General features: G+C 34.4%; 1 protein-coding gene across 43 annotated transcripts in view; it reads right to left on the bottom strand.

The window, feature by feature from the left end:
- The window catches only part of ZBTB20 (zinc finger and BTB domain containing 20), an 847908-nt gene that overhangs the window by 665758 nt on the left and 169303 nt on the right, over window positions 1-12847 (bottom strand). For all 43 annotated transcript variants that reach the window (XR_015165318.1, XR_015165313.1, XM_086405119.1 and 40 more), the window contains one exon: window positions 12006-12057. The gene's annotated coding sequence lies outside the window, so the exon portion shown is untranslated. The remainder of the gene's footprint in view (window positions 1-12005; window positions 12058-12847) is intronic.

The raw sequence follows: 12847 nt of genomic DNA, 5'->3' as shown, positions 1-12847 counted from the left end.
CTCATGAATCTCAACAAGGATGATCTCTCCTATTTATTTAAATAGGTTTTAAGTATCCCCCTTTGTAGAGATGGCAGAATGGCCACAGGTAAAATCACTTTGCCTGTCTTTCTAGCATCCAATTTAAAAAGTATAATAGAAAACATGAGAAGTCAAAAACACGGAAATAATTTTAAAGGATTCAGTTTAAGTACTTCAAGATACAGAAAAGGTCCTTCTCTATTGCTGTGCAACATAGATGGGTAATTAAGAAGAGCTTAATGATTTTTTGTGGCTCGTTCAGAAAACTTGGCCTGTTTTACATGTATTCAAACCTCAAACTTGACAGCCTTTGTTTTTTTTTTCTTCTTGAACGTTTATGTGTTATTTTGGTGGGGGGTTTGCTCTTTTTTCACTGAACCCCCAAATTCTGTCTCTGTTAACATAAAATAGGAAGATATGATAAGGATAGAGGAACATTCTGTGATTTAAAAATTGCTATTCAGTTTTCTATATTTAAACTTTAAAAGATTAAAAGCAGCCTAATTATCGATTGGTAAACTGTTTTCTAGTATTTTTGGCTCTCAGACAAGCGTCTATACACATAATTGTCTACTTGGGGAAGGTTAATTTCAAAAGACCCCACAGGTGGTAGTTTTGATCTCTACTTTCTCCACTTTGAGAACCACTGTTCTCCTTATTCAGGCAGATGATGTATTGCAGCTGTGGTGATTCACCTATTTTTCTCACTTTCGGACTTCAAATTTTATCCTAAACTCTAGAAAAAATAAATACATGGCAACTGGTCAGGTTTTGAACACACAGTTCCTGTAATTTTAAGAGATGATTAAATTTTACCCATAGTCAGGCTTTTTTTCCCACCATAATTCCCAGTCATACCTGTCATGAGCCTGCCATGTGCATACATGGCACTTGCTCAGATGTGTCTTTGTGACCCTTTGCACTGTAGCCCGCCAGATTCCTCTGTCCATGGGATTTGGAGAAGACCTCAAATGAACTTATTTAGAGCTGTCCTCTTTTAGGATGGAAAAAAAAAACAAAAAAAAAAACAGGCATCTGGATTCCAGTACAGGTATAGACCTTGCAAGTCATCTGTATTTTGGTTTAATCAGAGATTTTCCAAAAGTCTGAATATGATGATACATCTTAAAAAAAAAATAAGAGAACCATACACTAAACTTTGCTCTGTAAACCACAGGAAAAAGTATCTAAAGAGATGCCTTATGGGGTCATTTTTTCACATGATAAGCAAGAAGAACAGGGGCCCAAGTCTCAGAAGTCTTAGATCATTAGAATTATTCTAACTAATGAATCTTCTTCAAGGAAAAAAGTGGGCTCCGTTTCTGTTTTTAAAAATCCAGAGTGTCTGTAATAGTGCAACTAATGACAACCTTCCCGTTATTCTCACTTAAGAGGAAACCCTATAATAAGAGCTTCCCAAAATGTCAAATAATACTTGTCTCATAACAGGGTTTCTTTGTTCATTCACCACATCTCTTTTGATATGCACAGATAATAAAAGTTCATGTAAAACTAAAGGTAATATAGAGCAGAAGCCAACACTAATTCTGTATAAATATGTCTGATTAATAAGAGTGCCATTGTTATGGTTATTTCATAATGTCACGATTGCTACAAGAATGGAGGATAGAAGTACTCTTACTCTTGCTGTTTTTCTTCATCCTCTGTCAACCAACCAGTCTGTGAATTTTTGCTCAATGAGGGAAATGAAGGATAGATTTTTGTCCATTAATTATTTCTATTTCATTAGTTCATGTCATAAGCTGTGAAACTAACTTTAAATTCAGGGGAAAAATTAGGGGTTTTATTCTAAAATTAAACCTCACAGTCTCTTAAAAAAAAAAATGAATACATGCTCCAGGCTTAATTTCTAAGCTCTCTTTTCTACATACACTGGTGTACATACACTTTTCTACATACATACTCTGGTGTTCACCAACGATAAAATTTAGCATGCTAGCACTAAGACGTTCCTATGGGCCTAACATGTATTACCTAAAGTACGGTTTAATACTACAACCATAATCAAGGTTGTATGTGAGATTCAATTCCAAAAATTAGAAAAACCCCACCCTGTTAAGTAACAAGAAAGTCCAGAAATGAGTATATGGTTCCTTATTGGAATGGTGATGGAAAACAAGTAATAGATCATAGCACACATTCACGGCAAACAGACAGGATGATAGATTTCAAAGATGTGTCTGAGGCTGGTAGGTAAGTTTGTATTGTCATTACTTTTCTTTTCTCTTTAAATTCTTATCTCCTGCATCCTAGCTTCCCCCCTTGGGGCAGCAGTATAATATAAAAACTTAACAGTTGATCTTAAATTTAGCTGACATTTTTATATCCTTCACAACACACTCTTTAGATTGCACCCAAGAAGGAGATTATTAAATAGTAGCAGGAGACCAGTTACCAAACCATTTTGACTGAACAAAAAACAGCACTGTGACTTCCTACTGACAAATGAAACAACATTTATACAATCATTATAATCAATTTCATAAATAAAGAGCTATTAACAACTGGAGAAAAACAGGAAAGAATCCTATTTCTCCTAAGTTCCTTCATCCTCTCCTCAAACCTCACATTCGTTTCAGCAGTGGAGGAGGTTATGCATGACAAAGAATGGACTTGGCTGGACTGGAGTCTCCTGTGAAGCAGATGCTGTCAGTCAGAAAGCAAGGACACATTTCTGTGATTATTTCAGGCTTTTTATTTTTTATTTTTGGTAATGATTAGCCAGAGTTCCATTTTGCTGGGGCTGGCATCGCGCACAGCTCACTTTTTTTTTTTTTAAATTAGGCTTTTCTTTCCTTTTTATAAAGTAAATTTACATATTTTCAGTCTCTCAATCCCTTCTATGTTTTATTTATGAATACAGCCCTTCTTGATGGTAACTTTAATGTGAAAGAGGTAGTTATTAATGTCCCAATCTGCTAGGTTAATCCCTTTCCACATTCTCTACAGAGAAGTTTAAGGTAAGTAACAGTTTACAGTCAATATTAGGTTTAATTATGCTTAATGAGAGTTAGTGTCTCTGTTTACTAACTGCATGTAGGTGTGTGGATCCTAGATGAATTTTCCCTTGGCCTCATTCTGATTTTTTAATAGTGCCACTGTGTGCTGTATATGCAGTGCTTAGATCTATAAAGCTGCTCCAGGAGAACAAAGTGGGGAAGACACCTGTTTCACTTGAGACACCATTAAATGAGTGCAGCCTTAATACAACTGCACCTTTCTTTGGGAAGGGAGTCCTTATTTTATAATGCTTTCCAAACAGATCCATTTAAGAGACGAATTATTGCCTAGGTTTCAGATCCTGGGTAAGTCAATACAAAGAAACAGCTGTTTCACACCAAGTACTATCATCACTGGTGGATAATGTAAATTTAGAGTGTTAAACACTGCTAAGACAAGTAATCCTTTAGTGTCATCAAAGTACTAAGTATTAAGATATAAGTATTAGGATTAAGATATAAAACTTCTTTGACAAGTCACTGGTTTGGTTTGGTCTTTCTTTTTGTCACCTAAAAACTGTTTTGTATTAAAATTGAATTTAAATTCATTGTAGCATATAGGACAAAACTTTTCTTTCCTTACTGAGCTGTCACAATAAGCATGAAAACAAACGCTCAGACCTAGAGGGAATCCTGTAGCAGTGACCCAAAGGAAATTTAGTAGACATATATATATATATATTTTAAGAATCCTTTTTTTTTGCTAGGCTTGTGTTGTGGACAAGTTTTGAGTAGAATTTATTACTACAGTTAGTTTCTTTAAGTCTATTGATAGGTTGATCAATTCAATGAACATTTATTAAGTATCTGCTCTGAGCTAAACAGAAAGATTGAAGAAAGCATATTCCCTTCCCTCAAGAACCTTACTGCATGGGAAAGGAAACATACATAGTTGGTGAAATAAAAATTTGCTTACAATTAGCTTCAGAAATTTTTTTTTTCTTTCAAAAATTCTACCCTGAGTTAATATAATGTGAGAGTTGGACTGTGAAGAAAGCTGAGCGCCGAAGAACTGATGCTTTTGAACTGTGGTGTTGGAGAAGACTCTTGAGAGTCCCTTGGACTGCGAGGAGATCCAACCAGTCCATTCTGAAGGAGATCAGCCCTGGGATTTCTTTGGAAGGAATGATGCTAAAGCTGAAACTCCAGTACTTTGGCCACCTGATGGGAAGAGTCGACTCATTGGAAAAGACTCTGATGCTGGGAGGGATTGGGGGCAGGAGGAGAAGGGGACGACAGAGGATAAGATGGCTGGATGGCATCACTGACTCGATGGACGTGGGTCTGAGTGAACTCTGGGAGTTGGTGATGGACAGGGAGGCCTGGGCATGCTGCGATTCATGGGGTCACAAAGAGTCGGACACAATTGAGCAACTGAACTGAACTGAACTGACTTAATTTTTGCTTTTAGAAAAAAAAATATCATTTTGATATTTGGCAAAACTAATACAATTATATAAAGTTTAAAAATAAAATAAAATTAAAAAAAAAATAGAGGCAACCGCATTTAATTAAAAACCACAATTAAATGGGTTTAAAGGAAAATAGTGCAATCCAAACTATATGCTTAATTAGAAAAAGACTTTCTACTGCTTAGATCCTGTTTTAAAAGTAATTTAGAAATAACTAGACACATAGTTTCGGAGAAGGCAATGGCACCCTACTCCAGTACTCTTGCCTGGAAAATCCCACGGATGGAGGAGCCCGGTGGGCTGCAGTCCATGGGGTCGCAAAGAGTCGGACACGACTGAGTGACTTCACTTTCACTTTTCACTTTCATGCATTGGAGAAGGTAATGGCAACCCACTCCAGTGTTCTTGCCTGGAGAATCCTGGGGACAGCGCAGCCTGGTGAGCTGCTGTCTATGGGGTTGCACAGAGTCAGACACAACTGAAGTGACTTAGCAGCAGCATCAGCAGCAAACACATAGTTTATGATAAGTATTTGCCTATTTTTGGAATATCAATTTCCTCTTTTGGAGTTTCTATAAATATTTTTTACTTTTAAATCTTAAAGTACAAAGAACATACAGGGAAATGTAGTTCCTAGGAAAAATTTTAGGAACAATACTATAGATCCTATAAGGGTCACATTCCTTAAAAGGTCTTTATTTTCAATGTCATCATATAAATTAACTTGTCTTATGAAAAATATCATGCTAAACTTAACTAGAGAAGAATCTGACCAAAACCAAATTAACCATTTTTTAATATACTTTAAATACAAAGGGATGGTTATGTACCTTTAAGAAAAATATTCAGATGTTTTTAAATAATCATCTCTCCATGATATTTTAGATTTAATTTTGTGAACTTAGTAGCAAAAAACCTGGTTTAGTACAAAATGAGAAGATAACTACTTTGGAAGTGAAGAAATTATCCAATATTATTAGATTTTTATTAAAGAGGAACAGAAAACCATATGCTCAACTATTTTCAGATATATACATATCTTCTTTTTATACCATAAGACACTACATTCCTCCATTTCAAATATGAGGATACCAGCAACGTGTACACATATTTGGATGTCTTCTTGCATTTACTTAAACTGACCTTTCTGTATGTACTCTCCATCTCAGTACCCTGAGCTATGCACATTTGAAAACCACTGACTAGTTTATATTCTCCCTTACCATATTACTTAGAACCATCTTGATTATCAATTGCTAACAGACACTGGGCATAATACATAGGCACCTACTTCTGTATCCCTGCTCAACACAAAAAAGGGAAAAACCTAGAATAAATTAGTAATAAAGTTCCTCTCACCCTGCTAAATATTAAAAAGTCAGTCTCATTCTGACACCAGTTAAATAAAATAAGTATGGTCTTAGTGTTAACTCATAGGTTATTATATAAAAATAACTATAGTTATGTATAATAGACTTCATATGTACATATATATAAATATACTTGAATATAGCATGTATAATGCAGGACAGCTACTTGTTATATTTGAATGTATATATTTTATTTTTATATTACTGTTTTTACATGTCAACATTTTTCCCAGAAAGTTAAAAGGAAAATACTTAAACTGTTTTCATAACACAAATTCTAACTGAAATAAAATGTTCTTTAAAAACTGTAATTAATGGCTGCTGTGTCAAATAGTGAACCAAAGGGTCAAACCTTATAATTCACAGTTTGAGAGGTCATAGCTTAAATTATAACTTTAAAAAACTGATTATCTGTGAGTAATTTGACAAATCCAACTAATATACTCTGAATGCATGTAAAGTCTTTTTGAGAGTAAAAACAATGTATGTCCAAGTGGACAGTTGATGGAGGAAATGGCCTTTTTACCGAACAAGGCTGAAGTCCAGCATAATGACTTGGAATGCTTTTGAATGAGCATGCAAGGCTGGAAGGCCAAGTAGTATACACATCCAAAGGGAGCATAATGAACAATCTGATCTGCAGACAAAAATATTCCACATACATGTCCAAAGAAAGGAAGGAAAAAATATACACTTCTATCAGTTAGTCTTTCATCACCACTACTACTACTACCCAATTTACAGATAAACTCAAACTATGGAGCATTAATACATAATCTTTAAAGAAATAATTTTTATAATTTAAAAAATACTAGAAATTCCCACTGTTTTTCGATCTGAGATTGAAAATACTTATGGAGGTAACCTATATTATATAGAGTAAGCCAGATTTATAAAATTGCTTTCTGTATGACTCACCTTGAAAGTAAGTATTATTGCACCTATCTTCATCCCAAGGCCAACCACCCTTCAAGACATAATCTGAAATAATTTTGCCTGCCTATATTTTTTAAATCTAGAAGAATTCCTCTATTAAGAAGGCAGGCCATTGAAGACCAAATTTCTTAACCCATGTCAGAATTCAGAAGTCCATAAAAATAAGTCATTTTTATATCTTTTTATATATATAATAAGTCAGTTATATATCTATGTTATAATGTTTACTTATGTGTGTATTTTATTTTCTTATTAGTCCTTCTTTCTTATCAGGGCTTCCCCTGTGGCTCAGCTGGTAAAGAATCTGCCTGCAATGCAGGAGACCTGGGTTTAATCCCTGGGTTGGGAAGATCCCCTAGAGAAGAGAAAGGCTACCCACTCTAGTGTTCTGGCCTGGAGAATTCCATGGACCATATAGTCCATGAGGTCGCAAACAGTCAGACACAACTGAGCAACTTTCACTCATTCACCCTTTCTTATGAGTCCCCCAAAGGGGAAAAACTATGTCTTATTTTTTTCTACAGCTATATCTAACCCCTAGGAAGTTCTTGGCACAGAGCAAACGTTCAATAAATATTTGCTAGAGGGTGGAAAGAAGGAAGAGAAGAAAGGCAGGAGGCTTATAGTTAGTCAGTCTCTTCTAGAATTATGTATGTTATGGTGGGAAGAAAAATCCAAAAAATAATGTACTCTCTATTTACTCAGTTTACCTACCCAGCAATTTGCTGACCCATGCATCTATTCTAGAAACCAAAAAGATTTAAAACAGATTCCAAAAGTACGTATTAAAGATAAATGAAAAGGATCAAACGTAGAGTGGGAAATAAGATGTTTATGTATGCATGTAAAGACAATTACAGGAAAAGAAAGGAATTTGCTGTTTTAATTTCTTCAGTTTAAACTAATTCTTATTATAACCACTTATTATAATGCTTTTATTACAATAAAACATTAAGGGATATTTACTAGTTCCTCATCTGGCCATGCACTATAGAAACATTACATAACCACAGTTTTTCGTATCATGAATCATAGAATCTATGAAAGAGACAAATATTCAATTATAATAAAGTGTAATAAGTAAGTTATAATAGCAGAAACATAACTTTGAGAACAAAGAACTCTTCTCTGAACCAGAAAAAAATGTTTGCTGCATGGTAACTGCTTTACTTCAATGCTACTACTATGTCCTATTACACCTCTCAGAAGAAAGACTTTTATAAACATTATTGGCTCCTGATGTACAAGGAAATATATGCACTCAAATGTCACTGGGATAAAGGAGATCCAAACATGTAAATTATTATATCATAAGAAAACACATTTGAAAAATGTTCTTTTTTCTCATAAGTGAAAGCCAAACTCTGATTCCACTTAGCCTTCTAATGTTTCTCATTCCGTTGGACCAGCCCACACATACTGGGCTCTGGATAAGTCCTGGGCTCAACCATCTGGCCCTTTACTTAATTCTTTTTTAACACTGACAAGTGTATTAGTAACACTTCCTTGATTGCTGGTAAATATAGAGCCACCACACAACTAAGATTTTCCCTAATTCTGAAAGTCACTAATTAGTTGTGGGTAGGGGTCGGGGAGTATTACAAAGATATGTTGAGCAGTACTACAATAAGTAATCTAATTCCCAAGAAGAAAGTATGTTAATCTGCTTCCCACTTCATTAGAGGAATAAAAAACATCTTGTCATCACTAAAGGATACAAAGGAGACCTGGATATTTAAAGAAATAGTAGGTAGGGACGAAAAATGAATGCAGCATTTCATTAAGAAAATCCCCTATCCTTCGTGGACAACAGTCATGGTTTTTCTTGGTATCCTCTGATTACTCTATTTATCAGTGTATTCCATGAGCGTAGTTTATTCAATTAATATAAATACAATCTTCCAAAAGAAACACATATGGTAAATGAATCCTATTTAATAGATAGGATTTAATCCTATTTAATAGATCATTCTACTGGCACTTACGCATTACGCAACTTTGGAAACTACCTTAATACTTTCAAACCAGTAAGGTCTCATTTGCCTGACCTTGCAGTATAAACTACTGTAGGTTTAGAGGAGAGAATGCAATTTCTAAAAAGTCATTTACAGAGAATATATGGTTTAATTTGTTTGTTTTTCCACTGGATAAGAGATAGTCTAACGCTGTTTATTTTCCTGCAAGGTTTAGATTTGTTAAATAACATCAGCACAGGCTTAAAATACCATAATTCAACTCCCTAAATCTACAGATTCTAACTGTGTAAGGTTGAATTGGTTGTCCTCATTTCTAAGATCAAGCAACTTAACACCAAGCAACAGTTTTTAAGAGGCTATTTCAGGTTTCAGTGTATCTCCTTTGTTCATCTGGGGGAAGGATGATTTTCTCTTATAGTACTTACACCAAATAACTATAATCTCAACTAAAAACTTAGAAAACTGGATTGTGAGGCAGGTGTAAATATTTCCAAATCTTATAACTAATGAATAAAATTTAATTGGCTTATATGCAGAAGTAAATTTATGAGAGGCTGAAGAATAGAATAAACAAGGGGGGGAAAGTACATTGTTTACTATGTAATTTAAGAACTGTCAGAGAAGTGGGGCATGTCTTATTTACTGGTGTATGAAAAGAGAGGAATGAATGCTTTTGCATACAAATAAATGCAGGTATAGAAACATAATAGAAGCTTCATGTTACAATGGAGCTTAAACTTCTCTGGGCAGTGATCAGCTAAGGAGAAACAGAGACAGTTACAATGCAGTGATTAACTAGCTGACAGATCTATTATTCATGGCAGGTATGTAAGCAGTCAGGGCAGCGATGTTGGTGGCCTCTCCTCATCAAGCAGCTTTGCCAGTACAGACTGGATGTCTGGAACCAGGCAAGACACAACAACAATAAAAGCTAGCGCCAGCTAAGGGAAGATACAGCACGATTCATCTCCAATTTTAAATAGTACTAGAAATCTTCATTGAAGAAGATTTTTCCTTGGGATTGGCAATATATTGTATTTATAGGATGTAGACCAACCCTGCTCTCTGATTTATCTTACTCACTTAGCAACATGCCTAAAACACCTACCCAGAAATTTCCAGTATATTACAGAAAAAAAGGAATTTTTAGCATTATTTGGCAAAAATTTCTGTTGATAAGTATGACCATCATGTCATTACATGAACAGATGGTCAAAGTGAGTCCATTTCACCGACAGTATATTGTGTGGGTCTTTTTATCTCTGAATAACCAAACCAAACAAAAGCATAGCACGGAAGAGGTCATTGTGCCTTCTCTGATTTGGTTGGTAGCTTTATCTTTGAAATATGAAAATAAAACCAACATAACTATAATCCTCCACAGTACCATTTCTGCATAATATTTGTCTATTTAAGTATTCACATTCAAAAATCATCCAGATATTTGTGAAGATGGAAAAACAAATCAGATATTTTTAACTTTCAATACCATGATCTCCAGTAAAAGGAGAAAATATAAAGTAGCCATATTACTTATTCTTCAGTTTTATCTAACCGTTTACCAAATGTTTATTGGCAAATTACAACTCTTTTTTGGTATTCAGGTATTTTAATGAAAGATAAGGGAAAATGTATTTTAAAAAAGCAAATGTCCATAAAAAAATATATTTTCATGTGAAAGGCTGTGCTGTATATATAGATTATTTTTACTTAATAATGTTAAAAGTATGACAAATGAATATTCATAACCAAATAAATTAATAGTCTAGCAGATAACCAATCACTAGTTACTACATTTTGCTCCATGAGATACATACACACACACACACACACTACTATTTGGATGCTTATTATGATAGCTTTATCAATATAACCAACTCAAAATATAATTTACTTTGATTTTTTTAAGTAAAAATAAATAATACTATGAGGCAAAAGAAAGAAAAAATAAGAATATATGTATATCTATAACAGCTAGTAGTCAAAACAACAGCTTAAAATTATGCTAAAATGCATCTTCACATGTGGCTGTGAAAACTTAAGTGCAAGGAAAATTCTGGCTACCCACATCCAGAAGGAGCTGATGAAGTATGAAGTTTAAGAGTACATCTTTAGTACTTCTGTACCTTAAAATATTGCCGAGTATTAATTTTTCATCAAGTTGTCATTTTCTCTGACATTTGGTTTTATTAATCAAGGCATTTATCATTAATTTGTAGAAAATATCGTAATTAAGCCAAATAAAATAAAATCCTTAAAAGGTTAAAATTAGAAAGCAGGTGAATGAGAACTTTGACATTACCCTGTTAACATACAGGAGCTTTTGGAAAGTATGGGAATCAAGTTTATGAAGTGAGTTTGGTGCCTCAATCTTGGGGCTGGCTGTTTTTTTTTTTTTAATGTTATAAAGATTTGATTTAAAGCTCCCTGACAGTTTTGACATTCAGGTGAAAGTACTGCTGCTGCATTTGGAACAATTTGCATATCCCACTGCTAAATGGAATGTTTGAGGTGTGCACTGGTGTAAAGAAATTAAAAACAAGCTATCACACATGCTTAAGTGTATGTGTTCACAAAACTGATGGTTGGATCACACCACCCCTACCCCCTCCAATGTAATCTGTGATTTACTCCTCTGTAATAAATTACCCTACCATGTTATTCTTGCTGGAAGATCTAACCATGCATGTAAGAAGCAAACTAATTACAGCCCCCTCTTGTATCAGAAACTTTCTTCAAACCGTACGAGCTCTTTATACACAATGCAGCAACACATCTATTGTAAAATTCTTGCCTGAATTTCTGGATTTCTGACCATGAGTAGCCACTAAATCTTGTCTACATGGTTTTGTTGTCCCCTCAAAAATGTATTTTTATTTCTTATAGTTAGTTGTAAAGCTCTTCCTAAAGAGCGATAGGTACTGACTTTTTTACTTTGAGCCAACATGTCTATTTAGGAAAAGGGCAGGGCATAAGATCAGAAGAGTTCCAAACTGCTTCAAAAATCAGGGGAGGGACCATAGTATATTCCCAAATAGAAGGCTGAAGGGATACAGCAACACCAAATTAGGCTGACATATTCTGAGACAACAAAAGCTTTTTCCTTTTTTGACTCATAATGTTAGATTATTTTTAGGTATACATGGAAATGTTTATTTAATGTGTTAAAGAGAAATAAAGAAAAGACCTGAGGGAGTAAGCTGAAGGTCATTAATATCACGAAACTTTTCAGTAAGATGAAAACCTATTGAACAAAATACTGGACATTACCTTTAGCCTTCAGAGCATCAAAGGGAAATTCTTAACACTTCTTTCTGTGTGACTGTAAAAGAGAAACATTTAAAATTAGGAATTACATTTCCATAATATCTTTATGATTAGTCATGAGACATAGGTAGTTGAATTTGTATATGTCAACTAATATCTATAATTTTAAAAAGATAAAGGCTAACGTTAATTTGTCTATGTGCAGAACAAGTACTTGGTAAAATATAGCATGAGTTTACAATGGAAACCACTGTACAGGGTTTAGAGGGAGAACAGAATATTTACTATAGCATTATTAGAAGCTTTATCAATTGATACAAATGTTTTTACATTTATATTTTAAAATTAAAACACTAATATCAAATAGTCTGTATCCCATTTATTTGTTTATTCTTAGTTACCAGAGATCTAGCAAAAATCTACTACATATAATACACTGGTAAGCACTGGTTAAGTTAGGAAGTATACAAGATAAGATACAGACCCTATCCAAAAAATATGATAGCAGTTGGAAAGATTTTCGTAAAATGCATAATCTAAAGAGAATAAAAAGTAAATGGGTGGAAAGAAATAGGGAGTAGAAGGTAATACATTCAGTAGAACTTGAACTGGTCTTCAGTACCTAATGCATTGATATTAGAATGTGGCTTTATGTTCTCAGTCTCAGCAAGCAAGGTTCTAGGAAGGTCCTACACAGATATGAGCTTTGCAAGTGGCACATTGGTAAAGAATCCATCCACCTGCCAATGCAGGAGACACAAGAGACGCAGGTTCGATCCCTGGTTCGGGAAAATCCCCTGGAATAGGAAATGGCAACCCGCTCCAGTATTCTTGCCTGGGAAATT

The sequence above is a fragment of the Bos grunniens genome, chromosome 1 (genome assembly GCF_055505025.1).
Source record: "Bos grunniens cultivar Pamir isolate PY7600 chromosome 1, Bosgru_T2T1.0, whole genome shotgun sequence".
NCBI classification, from domain to species: Eukaryota; Metazoa; Chordata; class Mammalia; order Artiodactyla; family Bovidae; genus Bos; species Bos grunniens.
This window is presented reverse-complemented; position numbering and strand designations above follow the sequence as displayed.